The sequence below is a fragment of the Lacerta agilis genome, chromosome 13 (assembly GCF_009819535.1).
Source record: "Lacerta agilis isolate rLacAgi1 chromosome 13, rLacAgi1.pri, whole genome shotgun sequence".
NCBI lineage: Eukaryota > Metazoa > Chordata > Lepidosauria > Squamata > Lacertidae > Lacerta > Lacerta agilis.
This window is the reverse complement of record NC_046324.1, coordinates 47,169,556-47,182,466: the sequence shown is the minus strand read 5'-3', so window position 1 is coordinate 47,182,466 and position 12,911 is coordinate 47,169,556. Positions and strand designations below refer to the sequence as shown.

Sequence of the window (12,911 nt, the reverse complement as noted above, 5' to 3'; positions counted from 1 at the left end):
AACAACAACCATCTTTATTGAAAGTTCAAAAAGTACATAATTATATGTGCATTAAACATGCTGAGACGTAAATAAAAGAGAGAAAAAGAGAAAGAGAAACAGAACCTGTGTAGAAGGGGAAATGGGGGGGGGGGGGGAACGACCCAAAATGGTGTACTTTATAAGGTTGTTAATGTACTTCACCAGATCTTAACCTATTACAGTATTTGTAAGAATGGATTCTAAATATCATTGAATTTCTCCATGGCAAGTCTGCATTTATATGCAAGTTGTTTATATGTTGACAGTTTAAGTCTTCAATCCAATTGCAGAAGGGAGCTGCATTTTCATTTTTCCATATCAGGATCAGTCTTTTTGTTGTGGTAAGGTCATGGAGAGTCCACTCATATTGTCCTTTTGTAAGGTTCCATGTTCTGGGTACAGTATATAATTCAAGAGGATATTTTGCTCTGTAAATGTAAGGTTGTTCCATACAGTTCTGTTGATAGTTTCAGTTACCTTCTGCTTGGAATTATATTCTGTACTTTATATCCAAGAGTGTTCTGCTTGTGCTTTTCCTTGCAGCTGCATGGAACAACGCATGTATCAGGCCTATTAATATGTAAGTAAAGCATTCTAAACTTGCTTAGCAGTGTGTGGTTAGTTCCTTGAAAAAGGCATAGAAAGAAGAGAGCCTTGTAAATTGGGATCAGAAGGGTCAAACAACCTATATTCTTAATGCTTCACAGTGCTGCTTAACTTTTGTGAGTTTAATATTCTTCCTACTGGGGGCTCTCTTGTGTGCAGGCCCCTCATTTTGAATCCAGGCACATAGCTGATTCTTTAGTTGTTCACCCACACAGTGGGTCCACAGGGATTAATACGTTTCCTTCCCCACACAGAAGTCATTATCCTGAGACAATAACCCCTGTCTGTACAGAGAGGGGATTCTTGGAATTGGTGCTTCAGAAACATACTGACTCTCTTCGGTTATCACAGCTTCCCCCCCCCCCTTATGGAATGATGAACTCCAACCAGCAGAGGTGACATCCATTCTTTGTTCCCCGTGCCCAGAGCCTTCCTGCCCAGGTCATCTCTATGGTACCCACCTCCTGTTCTCCTCAAACTCCTGCTCTAAGCCTCCTTTTCTGTGCAGCCTTCAACCTAACCTCCGAGGGTTATTTCCTGTTCATGCTAAATCTGTACCTGCACTCCACCACTTCAGGCTGCTACATCACTCTTTGTAACTGGTGATGCTCAGGGCTGGACCTGAGACCTTCATGCCAAGGACCTTCCGCCTTGCCTGGTTAAAGTGAGAAAAGGGCTGCGTGTACACACTATACATGGAAACCACATTCCTGGCACATTCTTCCCCCCAAAGAATCCCGGGCACTGTAGTTTACCATGCTCAGAGTTAAGATTCCCAGCAATCCTCAGTGAACTGCAGATCCCAGAATCCTTTTGAGAGGGGGAAGTGCGCTGAATGTGCTTTAGATATATAGTGTGTGCACAGCCTTAAGGGTCCACAGATACCAGTTTGGATTACGAGTGGGGCCTCGTCAGAAAATCTAAAGCATCTACACTGGTTGCGCATCTGCTGTTGAACCAGATTCAAAGTCCTTGCATTAATTTACAAAGCTCTGAACAGCTTGAGTCCAGGCTACCTCAGTGATCACTTGAACCCTTACACCCCAGCTCGATCACTGAGGTCATCTGCAGGAGCATCGCTTTTCCTTCCCCAAGTTGGTGAGGCTCAATTGACCACAAAGAGAAACTGAGCCTTTTGTGTCATCGTTCCAGTCCGGTGGAACTCCTTGCCAATAGAGATTCAGCGGGCACCTTCTGTGCCAACTTTTAATACATTTTTCCATAACAGTTAGCTGCTTTGTAAATGTAGCTTTTTATCCAGTTTTTATTGTATGGTTTCATGTATAATTGTTGTAAACCGCTCCATATTTTCTTAAATGAATAGTGGAATACAAATATTTTCATAACTAAATAAGATCCGAAGTTTCCAAGAGGAGATTATATACATACTTACACCTCTGCAGGAGGGTTTTTATAATATTGTTTTATGCAATAGTTTTAATAATTCAAGACACACATACAAGGATATTAAGTGGAGCAACAGTTGCATTTTAAGTACACATTTAAATTTTTCTGTGCAAAGCATCGTATACCCTTTATGTTTGTGCATGCACAGTGGTGATCGTATGTCATTCATTGCATGACCATAATCTGTAGCATCATAACATTGGGGGTAGTGGGCGGAATAGATGGCCCTTGCTGGTCCTTTCCAACCCTACAACTCTATGATTATAAATGTTCCTGCCACAATCTTCCTTGTTTAGCTCATCCTTTCCTGCCTGTTTCACTCTGCTGCCATCTAGTGCCCACCTTAGGCTACAGCCATCCAGTTCCCTGTCTACTCTCTGCCTCCACCTATCGACTTATTCATGCAACAGGAGCTCATTTATCCCAAATGGTTTGTGGTAAAAAAGAGATCATGGATACAAGCAAGCAAGCAAGCAGGAACGTACCTCTGCAAAATGCAGGTCATCGTGCATGAGTCCGTCACCAGATCAGAGGCTCCCTTCCTGCAGAAAGGTTCGATCCCCATATGGAACAGCTGCATATGCCTGCATTCCAAGGGGTTGGACTAGATGATCCTCAGAGGCCTCCATGTTGGGTGTCTAGGCTCCCATCACCCCTAGGGAAAGATGACAGCTTCAGATCCACAGGCAAAGCACTCCGCTTGCCCCATGAGGATACCCATCATATGGGTTTACTGGGAGGAAAGGGATGTCCCATGTATACGCCTGCCTAGAACAGGACCTGCAAGTCACACGAGTCTCAGCCTGAGGATTCCTCAGCTGAGGGTTACTTGGAGGCCCTGCCATTGCACTAGACCTTGGATCAGGCTTGATCTGGGGCTGAGGAGGCAGGATCCTCGGATGAGACTGAGTAGGGGGGCATCTCTAACCTCAAGTGTGGGGCAAGTGGACGTGCTTTGGATAAAGCCGCCTCACAGTCCTAATGAGGATCCTGCCAGACTAATTAGGTCAACGGGTGGGAGAGGCTCCCCACCACTGACCTACTGCAAGCCAGTGAGACGTCTCCCAGTATACCCCAGTCTACCTTCTGTTTGGTCCTGCATCGTGAGTCTCAAAGACCAGCTTCGAACTCAGGCTCTCAGGCTTGGGTCCCCCCAGTCTCTCGTCTCGTTAGCCCAAACGGAGGAGGCGTCTTTTTGTCACAAAGATGCAAGACTTGCTGGAACCTCACATGCAAATACACGACTGCAAGATGCAGAACTGGCTGGTCCTGCTGCTCTCAGCTGCGATTTTGTTCCCTTCTCTCAGGTTGCTGCAAGGCACCTGCAATGTGTCCTTTCGCCATCAGCCATTGTGCATAGAAGGGTGTGTTTTAATACGGCTGGCGGTGGCAGCAGCCCTGTAGCAAAAGTCTGGCTGCAGAGGCCAAGTCTTAGCTCAGCAGCTTTTAGCATCGCTCAGGCAGGTGATGCTTAAATGGGAATGATTCATGGCCCGGTGAGTTCATTGGGAGTAGCTTCTGTGCCCTAGGGTGGCTCTGCCACTTTCCCCCCAGTGCTCAGGTGGTTATAAGCACCATTCACCTGAGGGGTGCAGCTGTTTTGCATTTTCTTTAATTGCAAGTGCTTATTCTGCAGCCTTCAGATGTTCTCTCCTCCATGAAGAACCCCCCCCCCAAAAAAAAAAATATTGGAGACAGTCTCTGAAGACTTTGCATGCCTGTTCTTACATTTTCTCAAAACATATTTTACCTGTTCCAACTTCAGGTTGCTCCCAATATCATCCACTTTAAGTGCCAACTCCCTAGGGACCTGGGTGCTTGAGCACACACAGAATTCCCCATGAAGGGGCCAGGCACCCACAAATTTTGGTGCCAGGGCCATGCACGCTGCATGACACCCACAGCCCCACAGTTGCTGGGCCAAGCTGGCACTCCTGTAATCCACTAGGGCAAAAGAGTGCTGTGCAGAGTGTTTTTTAAATGACATTAGACACCTGGAACTGCATTGGCTGAATTATATCCCTGCCAGCAAACATCTGATAATAAGAATTTTGCATGAAGAGAAGCTGCAACATGCGTGTTGGTTTAGGGGTGCCTTCAGAACAAATGCACCTTCCTCTGGGCCCTGCGCATTAATGCACATGTGGCACCCGGTCTTTGTTCTTTAAAAAAGAACAAAGCTCACCTGAAGTGTAGGGGTAAGAAGACGCAACACCGATAACTGACGGGATTTGACATGTCTGTTGAGTAAACTGCAAAGCTGGGACAAAGTAGGGCCACTGGCGGAGGAACAGGGTTGTGGGGGGAGCACACGGCCCCCGGTGGCATGATCCTGGTGGGGTGCCATCGTGGCTCCCCCCCCCCTGCGCTGGGCACCATGCCCCTGCAGGCGGCCCACCACGCCCCCTGGGACACATGCCAGCCACGCCCCTGCCTGCTCTCCTCTCCCCCCCCACCAGAGCTTGAAGCTCCGCCTCTGAGTAGGGCTCCTGCTTTAGGGGAAAACCTCAGGCTTGGGGTTGAAATGTGGCCCTCCAGGCTTCTCTCTGGCCCTCAGGACTGCCCCCTGAGCTCAACCCCTGCTCAGCCACATAGTCTCAACCATGCTCCACACCAACCCTGATTTTTCCCTCTCCTGGAGTGGTTTTGCTGCAATTAGTCCTTAAACTCTTACCGTGCCTCTTGTTTGGGTGACTGAGAAGGGTGTCTGTGGAAAACAGCATACTGCATCATTGGTACCTCAAGTTACAAGCGCCTCAGGTTACAAACTCCGCTAACCTGGAAGAGTTACCTCGAGTTGAGAACTTTGCCCCAGGATGAGAACAGAAATCGTGTGCCGGCGGTGCAGCAGCAGCAGCAGCAAGAGGCCCCATTAGTGAAAGCACACCTCTAGTTCAGACGTTTCAGGTTAAGAATGGACCTCCGGAACGAATTAAGTTCACTTGCTTTTGCCTGTGGCCCCCGGAAGGCGGCACAGAAGGCCCTCAAGCTGAGAAATGTCCCCCACCCCTGCTGTAGGTGGGAAAAACTCCTGTTGATTTCTCTTTACATATGCCAGTCTTCTGCTTGTAACAGAATCCAGTTACTTGACAGTTTGTTTGCTTATTGCATGCACATTCCACCTTTTCCTCCAAGGACCTCAAGGTGGCGTACATGATTCTCCCCTTCCTCATTTAATCTCCACAACAGCCCTGTGTGGTAGGTTTGGCTAAGAGGCAGTGACCGGCCTATGTCCACACAGAGAGCTTTACAACTGGGTGGAGATTTGAACTCTTGGTCTCTCCCAGGTCCCAGTCCGATGCTCTAATCCAGTGTTTCTCAAACTTAAGTCTCCAGCTGTTGTTGAACTACAACTCCCATAATCCCTGACCACTGATCCTGCTAGCTAAGGGTGATGGGATTTGTAGTCCAACAACAGTCGGAGACCCAAGTTTGAGAAACAACTGCTCTAACCACTGCACCACATTGGCTTTCATATTGTTCATGACTGCCTGGCTGGGTGACCAGAGGTTTCCGGAGCAGGAAAATGTCACGAAGGCTTCTCCCTTTCCTGCTTTGCATATGGATCTTTGCAACCACTCCTGCTTCTTGTGACACGCAACAGCAAGAGGAGGTAGATAACCTTTCCCACCCTGTGTTTGACGTAAGTTAGACTGGAGCTGCAAATTCAGCGATAAAATGATTTCTCGAGAAACTGCCGCCCGTGGCTACTGGCATCGGAGATGCACCATTTCCAAACAGCAGTGGGTTAATGATAATTGAACACAGTCAAAGTCCATTTCCTGCCTGTACGACAATTAGTCTGAGCTTTGAATGAGTGCATTCCGGCCTCCCAAAGCTCCTTAGAGGAATGGTAGGATAGGCATGTGAAGAATAACTTGTTTCTGTATATCACTATCACGTCAGGGATTCTTTAGCTGCGATGTCTGCATTTGCAGGGGGTTGGACTAGAAAACCCTTACGGTCCCTTCCAATTCTACAGTTCTACGAGTGGCATTTATCTTGTTGGCAAAGAAGCAGGCACTGCTTAAAGACGCAGACGTTCAGACAGTGGAAGGGAACTCTCGGCTTCTTTCGTTATTGTTCTTATTAGGTATTTTGTCTTCTTAAGCCACGAACGCTGCTGAGTTCTTTGGGTGAAGTTCAGTGTACAAATTTAGTAAACAAACAAACAAGACAAAACTGAAGCTATTCAGATGTATGTATGTCCGTTTATTACATTTTATATAAAACGCTCCCCCCCAAAAAACAGCTCATTAACATGAATTTTACTATCTAATGAGACCATCACCCTTCCCTGGTCATGCTGGCAGGGGCTGAAGGAATCATAGTGGAAAGAGGGGAATCAGCTGATGGGGTGGACAAACTGACCTCCTTCAGATGTTTAGCCCCCATTAGCTCCAGTCAGCACAGAGCAGGGACTGAGAGTAGCTGCAGACCCATGAGGGTTCCAGGTTGAGGAAGGCTGGTCAAAGGCATGGATAGAATCAGAGTTGGAAGGGACCCCCCCGAGGGTCATCTAGTCCAACCCCCTGCAATGCAGGAATCTTTTGCCCAATATGGGACTAGAACCCATGGCCAAGAGATTCAGAGTCTCCTGCTCTACCGACTGAGCTATCCAGGTGGGGAACCTGTTTGGGAGACCAAGGTTCAAATCCCCGCTTCACCATGAAGTTCACTGGGTAACTTGGGGGCCCTGCCCCTGTCTCTCAGCTTAACCTACCTCACAGGGTTGTTGTGTGGATTAAATGAGGGGGAGAACCATGCATGCCAACCTGAGCTCCTTGGCGAAAAAGGTGGGGGATAAATGCAACGATTAAAATAAATAATCACGAAACCTTCTCTCGGTATCAGTGATTCTCAAGCTTTTTTTCTCTGAGCCACACTTTCAGAATAAAAATCTGCTTGCGCCACTCCAGTTTTTTTATTGAAATATAAATAAAAGAAGCAACTTCAGCAGTGATTGATTTATAACATAGAACACAACTACTGTATAATATGATCATGGGACGTCCAGTAAGTATAAAACAACACAGCTGCATAAAAACATGAATCATTCCCAAAATATAATATTGATTGTCCCTTGACTCTTCCCTCCACACTTGCCATGCTCTCCTGCCACACCAGTGTGGCACATCACACCCTGTGAGAACCACTTATGTGCTTCTGTCACCGAAGGAGAGTTTTGAAAGAGCTTATAACCCAGTTCCACGCTTCCCCTTTGAGGGCACAATTGGACCAGCTGACAGCCCACCTGATCCAAACTTGCAAATGCACCTCTCCTTTAAGTAGGAAGCTGCATAGCACGGGGGGGGGGGGCTCCAGTCCCACCTGAAAGGGTTGTTGTAAGTCTTGCAGCCAAGCAATGCACACCAAGTGCTTAGAACACACACAGTTGCTCTCCCAATGCTCGATCTCATGGTTAATAATATCAGTCATGCACAGAAACAAACGAGGGGTGGGCGGGTTTGAGGAGTTGCAAAAACGATCTTTCAGCGGAGCCCAGCTTAGCTCCTGCCTCTCAAAAAAAAACGCTTCTTTAATTCATTTCCTGGACGCAAGTGGTTTTGGTGACTCACCCGCTTGGTGCCGGCCTGTGTGGTAGGTCTGACTCAGCTGAAGTGGACCAGAACGGGGGGGGGGGGGGGGCAGAAGATCACACTAGCTAAATCAGCCATTGCCAACCTCATGGTCCCCAGATCTTTTGGACCGCAAATCCCATCAGGTTTAGGCAGCATGGCCATGCTGGCTGGGGCCCGTGGTTGCAGTCCAAAACATCTGGAAGGTACCTGGTTGGAGTAGATCGCTGTTCTTCAGACTTGGGTCCCCAGATGTAGGTAGAGTACAATGCCTATCATGCACAGCCAGCTTAGCCCAATGGTCAAGGATGATGGGATTTGTAGTACACCCACATCAGGGGACCCAAGTTTGAAGAACATGGGAGTAGATTGTGTGTGTGCATGCACAGGTGGGTTTAGAGCATGCAATGTTTGGGTGCCTGCATGTGCCACTGAATCACATGCTGAGGATTTCCAAATATTGTGCTCTTCAGAGGAGTGGGGAGAGAGTGGTCAAGGGAAATGCACACTCACAGAATCAGAGGGGATGATGAGGGTCATCTAGTGCAGCCCCCTGCAATGCAGGAATCTTTTGCCCAACGCAAGGCTCGAACCTGCAACCCAAAGGAGCTATCCCCTCCTCCCCCCCCCTTTCCTAATGAGCCCGAGGGACAGGGAGGAAAGCTATGAACACAACTCTCAGTCATGCAGAGCAACAGGCTTGTGTGTGCCCATCATAAAACAAATGCTTAACCCATCAAAGCAACACACTGGGAAATGCTTGCACCAGGAACAGCAGGTGGTGGTGAACTATTTGGTAAATTATACAAATTTCACCCTGGAGCAATAGTATCCTGCAGTTGCAAATACCTAACCAGGCAGAGGGCCTTCTCGGTAGTGGCGCCCGCCCTGTGGAACGCCCTCCTATCAAATGTTAAAGAAATAAACAACTATCTGACTTTTAGAAGACATCTGAAGGCCCTGTTTAGGGAAGTTTTCAGTGTCCAATGTTTTACTGTATTTTTAATATTTTGTTGGAAGCAACTCAGAGTGGCTGGGGAAACCCAGCAAGATGGGCGGGGTATTAATATTAATATTATTTACTAGTACTGCTACTAAAGGCTTCTAGATTGGTGTGTGGTTTTTTTTAAAGGAACAAATAAGGAAAATCTTTCGATTTAGAATTTATGTACAGTGTACTGCAATGAATTTTAGCTTGACTGTCTATCTCCCTCCCTGGGACTCTTTCTGTAGGATGGCATGAAATGTATCTGGAACACAGAACGGTCATAATTCTGAACCAAAACCATTCAGCAGAAGGTAACATTCAACAATATGTAGTGCTTGGTGTGTATTTTGCTACCGGTATATAAGGGTTTAGCCGTTGCCTGTGGTAGTCATCATGTTAAATTGTTTGTTAGTTTGTTAACTGAATTTCTATCTAGCTCTTCGTCCCAAAGGATCCCACGACAGCAAAAACCAGCCCAATTAAAAATAAAATTTAAACAACAAATTTAAAGCATCCACAAACAATATTAAAAAGTTCAAATAGTGTTTAAACATGTATAAGATGAATTAAAGCTGAAGCTTCTCACTGGCTGCTTTTCTGGGCTGGCCTTTGATTTTTTATTTGGGCCAATTTTTTTTTTTTAAATAAATGGTCCAGGAACTCTGAGCAGGAGCGATCTTCTTGCCCCTTTGTGGGTTTATTTGCCTTTCAGTGCAGGAGAATAAATGTCCGCCTCCCAGCCAGGCGCTGGTGGTTAAGACGGTGTGGAGGTGATCAAAGCCACCTTTGATGCAACAGAGCTCCCTCCCAGCTGCAAACAAACCACAATTCTATTCATATTTATTTACCAACGTTATGACAATATGGAGGCAGGCTGGCTGGCTGGCTGGGGCAGGTCTCTGGGCCCTGCATCAAACAAGGCAAGCAGCATTGCTTTAGCAAGATGTGTCGGGGAGATACAGGGCGGCGTCTTCTGCCAGGATCCGCAGCAAGGAAATGTAGCCTGGAACCTGGAGACTGGGATGTTGACCCTGCCCACGCCTCCTAGATCTAGAGGAGGATGTAGCAGTCCTCATCTTTTGGTGGAGTGGCGTAGGATCCAGTCTTTTATTTCATAAAACTTGCATTCCGCTTGATTCTAAGGAAAACAGCGCAGTTTACAAACAAGAATAATTAAAAATAAATACAGTTTTTAAAAGCTATTTAAAACACTCAAATACTAATAATTAAAATAAACAATAAGCTATTGTGGCGCTGTGGGTTAAACCACGGTTAAACCACTGAGCCTAGGGCTTGCCGATTGGAAGGTCGGCGGTTCGAATCCCCGCAACGGGATAAGCTCCCGTTGCTGGGTCCCAGCTCCTGCCCACCTAGCAGTTCGAAAGCACGTCAAAGTGCAAGTAGATAAATAGGTACCGCTCCGGCGGGAAGGTAAACGGCGTTTCCGGGCGCTACTATGGTTTTGCCAGAAGCGGCTTAGTCATGCTAGCCACATGACCCGGAAGCTGTACACCGGCTCCCTTGGCCAGTAACGCGAGATGAGTGCCGCAACCCCAGAGTCGGACACGACTGGACCTAATGGTCAGGGGTCGCTTTACCTTTTCCTAAACACAGATTAAATCATGTGTCAGCATTTTTATTGCTTTAAAATAGTTTAGTCATATTTCAAGCCACTTTGTGAAGGATCTCCCCCCCCCCCCACTTGAGAAACAGGATATTAATACCTAAATATGTAACAAAATCATGTTTTTTAGACATCAGTGAAGGACAGACTGTGGCAGAATAAATAAAACATACAGCCTTACCTTGGATCCCAATCGCCTTGCGAGTCAAACGTTTTGGCTCCCGAACGCCATAAACCCGGAAGTGAGTGTTCCAGTTTGCGAACGTTGTTTGGAACCCGAACGTCCGACGCGGGTTCCGTTGGTTCCGATTGGCTGCAGGAGCTTCCTGCAGCCCATCAGAACCTGTGCCTTGACTTCCGAATGTTTTGGAAGTCAAATGGACTTCCGGAACTGATTCCGTTCGACTTCCGAGTTACCACTGTGCAGTCTACTGGTGGAAGTCTTTGACACTATAAAATTTAGCCAGGTATGAATAGGAAAGAGAATGAGAAAAGCTGTCTGAGGGAGTGGGGGGGGGGTGATGTCTTTTACTTTCACCTGTGAAACGTTGGAAGGGTGTGGGAAATACCTTTGAGCATGTACAAAGTGTCTTCCCATTTCCCCACTGACTTAATCACAACTCATCAACATGCATCTGGGCTGCGTAGGCAATGTACATTTAAGCACACCCACCCCACACAAAAGAATCATGGGAACGACAATTTATTCCCTCCCAGAGCTACAGTTCCCAGCACCCTTCACAAACTATATTTCCCAGGATTCTTGGGCATGTGCTTTAAATGTATGGGTGCACTCCTGGCTTTTGGGCAAATGCTTCCAGGAGAGCAGGCTGCATATCTTCTTCTTCTTCCTCCTCCTCCATCATCCTTCCTTCCTCTCCATCTCTCCGATTATATATACTTTCGAAATTAAGCCTTGGGTGGATCTTGGTGCTTTGCCACACGGTTAAAACAATCCACGAAACTAAAGCAAACAGGAGGTTCCAGGCCGAGGGTGTTTGTCATGTAGGAGGGAGTCATAATAGCGCAGAGCAAACTCAGGGCAGGGAGCGGCCGTCCCAGGAAGGAATTTTTGCAGAGCCCTCCTCCCAAGAAAGCACCTTGGACCTTAAGGCTGAAACACTCTCTCGTGGGGTGGTTAATGAGCCAAGGGGCAAAGCGAGCACAAAGGGTGCCTTTCAAATTCGCAGCGTTGGCCCCCAGCCAGAGCCGCCACCCTTGGGAGCAGGCAGAGGGAACTGGATGAAAGGGAGCTGGGGAAAGGGGGGGGAACCCACCCCTCCATGTTCTGCACCTGTTGTCCTGATGAAATGAATCCAGCACGGCCTCCGCTGGGTCACCCCCCAAAATTTTGCAGCGATTGTATAAGGAGAAGTCTGGTTTCAATGTACTTTTTTGGAAAGCAGCTGTGAGATCTCTTTTTCAATGAAATTATATATATGTATGTATGTAAAGAAATAAAGGCCACATACACATTGTGCCTTTAAAGCTCACTTGAATCACATTTCATCCCCTCAAAGAATTCTGGGTGCTGTAGTTTGTTCAGGCTTGCTGGGAAGGGGAACTCTGTGAGGGGTAAACTACACTTCCCAGAATTCTTTGAGGGAAAGAGTGTGCCTTAAAGCTATCTTATGCACAGCGTAAGTCAGAGAAGAAAGGGGAGGGAAATGATAGCGATGAGTGTCTTGGCAGTTAAGCTTGGTTGAAGTGTATATAGCAGGGGTCAGCAAACTTTTTCAGCAGGGTCCACTGTCCCTCAGACCTTGTGGGGGGGCGGACTATATTTTGAAGAAGAAAAAAAACAAATTCCTATGCCTCACAAATAACCCAGAGATGCCTTTTAAATAGAAGCACACATTCTACGCATGTAATAATATGCTGATTCTCGGACTGTCCGCGGGCCGGATTGAGAAGGCGATCGGGCCGCATCCGGCCCCCAGGCCTTAGTTTGGGGACTCCTGGTATATAGCATATGCATCAATTTAAGGGTACTGTAATGCGGTAGCTCGTGGGACGCGGGTGGCGCTGTGGGTTAAACCACAGAGCCTTGGGCTTGTCGACCAGAAGGTCGGTGGTTTGAATCCCTGCGACAGGGTGAGCTCCCATTGCTTGGTCCCAGCTCCTGCCCACCTAGCAGTTTGAAAGCACGTCAAAAGTGCAATTAGACAAATAGGTACCGCTCCGGCGGGAAGGTAAACGGCGTTTCCGTGTGCTACTCTGGTTCGCCTGAAGCGGCTTAGTCATGCTGGCTACATGACCGGGAAGCTGTACGCCGGCTCCCTCGGCCAGTAAAGCGAGATGAGCGCCGCAACCCCAGAGTCGTCCGCAACTGGACCTAATGGTCAGGGGTCCCTTTACCTTTACCTTATTAGGATCACTGTAGGGCTACTGAACTGGATGGACTTGGTACAGAACGGCTCCCTAAAATGTTCAAGTCCATAAATGTCTTTCTTGGTGGCATTTACTTCTGCATAAACACGTATTGCAGATAACATCCAAGGAGAGAGAGCACATTTTTAAATCAGCATTATCAGGACATTTCCCCGTCTGTGCTTGATAAATGGCAACACAAACGTTTGAACACTTCTTAATTAAGAACTAATAAATAATATTTTTCCATCATGCAAAGAAGCCAACGTTTTCAATGATTTCTGGGTTTTTTTTGGGTGTTTTTTTTTTTTAAATC

General features: G+C 47.1%; 1 non-coding gene across 1 annotated transcript; it reads right to left on the bottom strand.

Moving 5' to 3' along the window:
- Positions 1 to 6,585: 6,585 nt before the first annotated feature.
- TRNAQ-CUG lies at positions 6,586 to 6,658 on the bottom strand. Its single transcript has one exon. It is a non-coding gene; the product is annotated as a tRNA-Gln (tRNA).
- Positions 6,659 to 12,911: the final 6,253 nt, after the last annotated feature.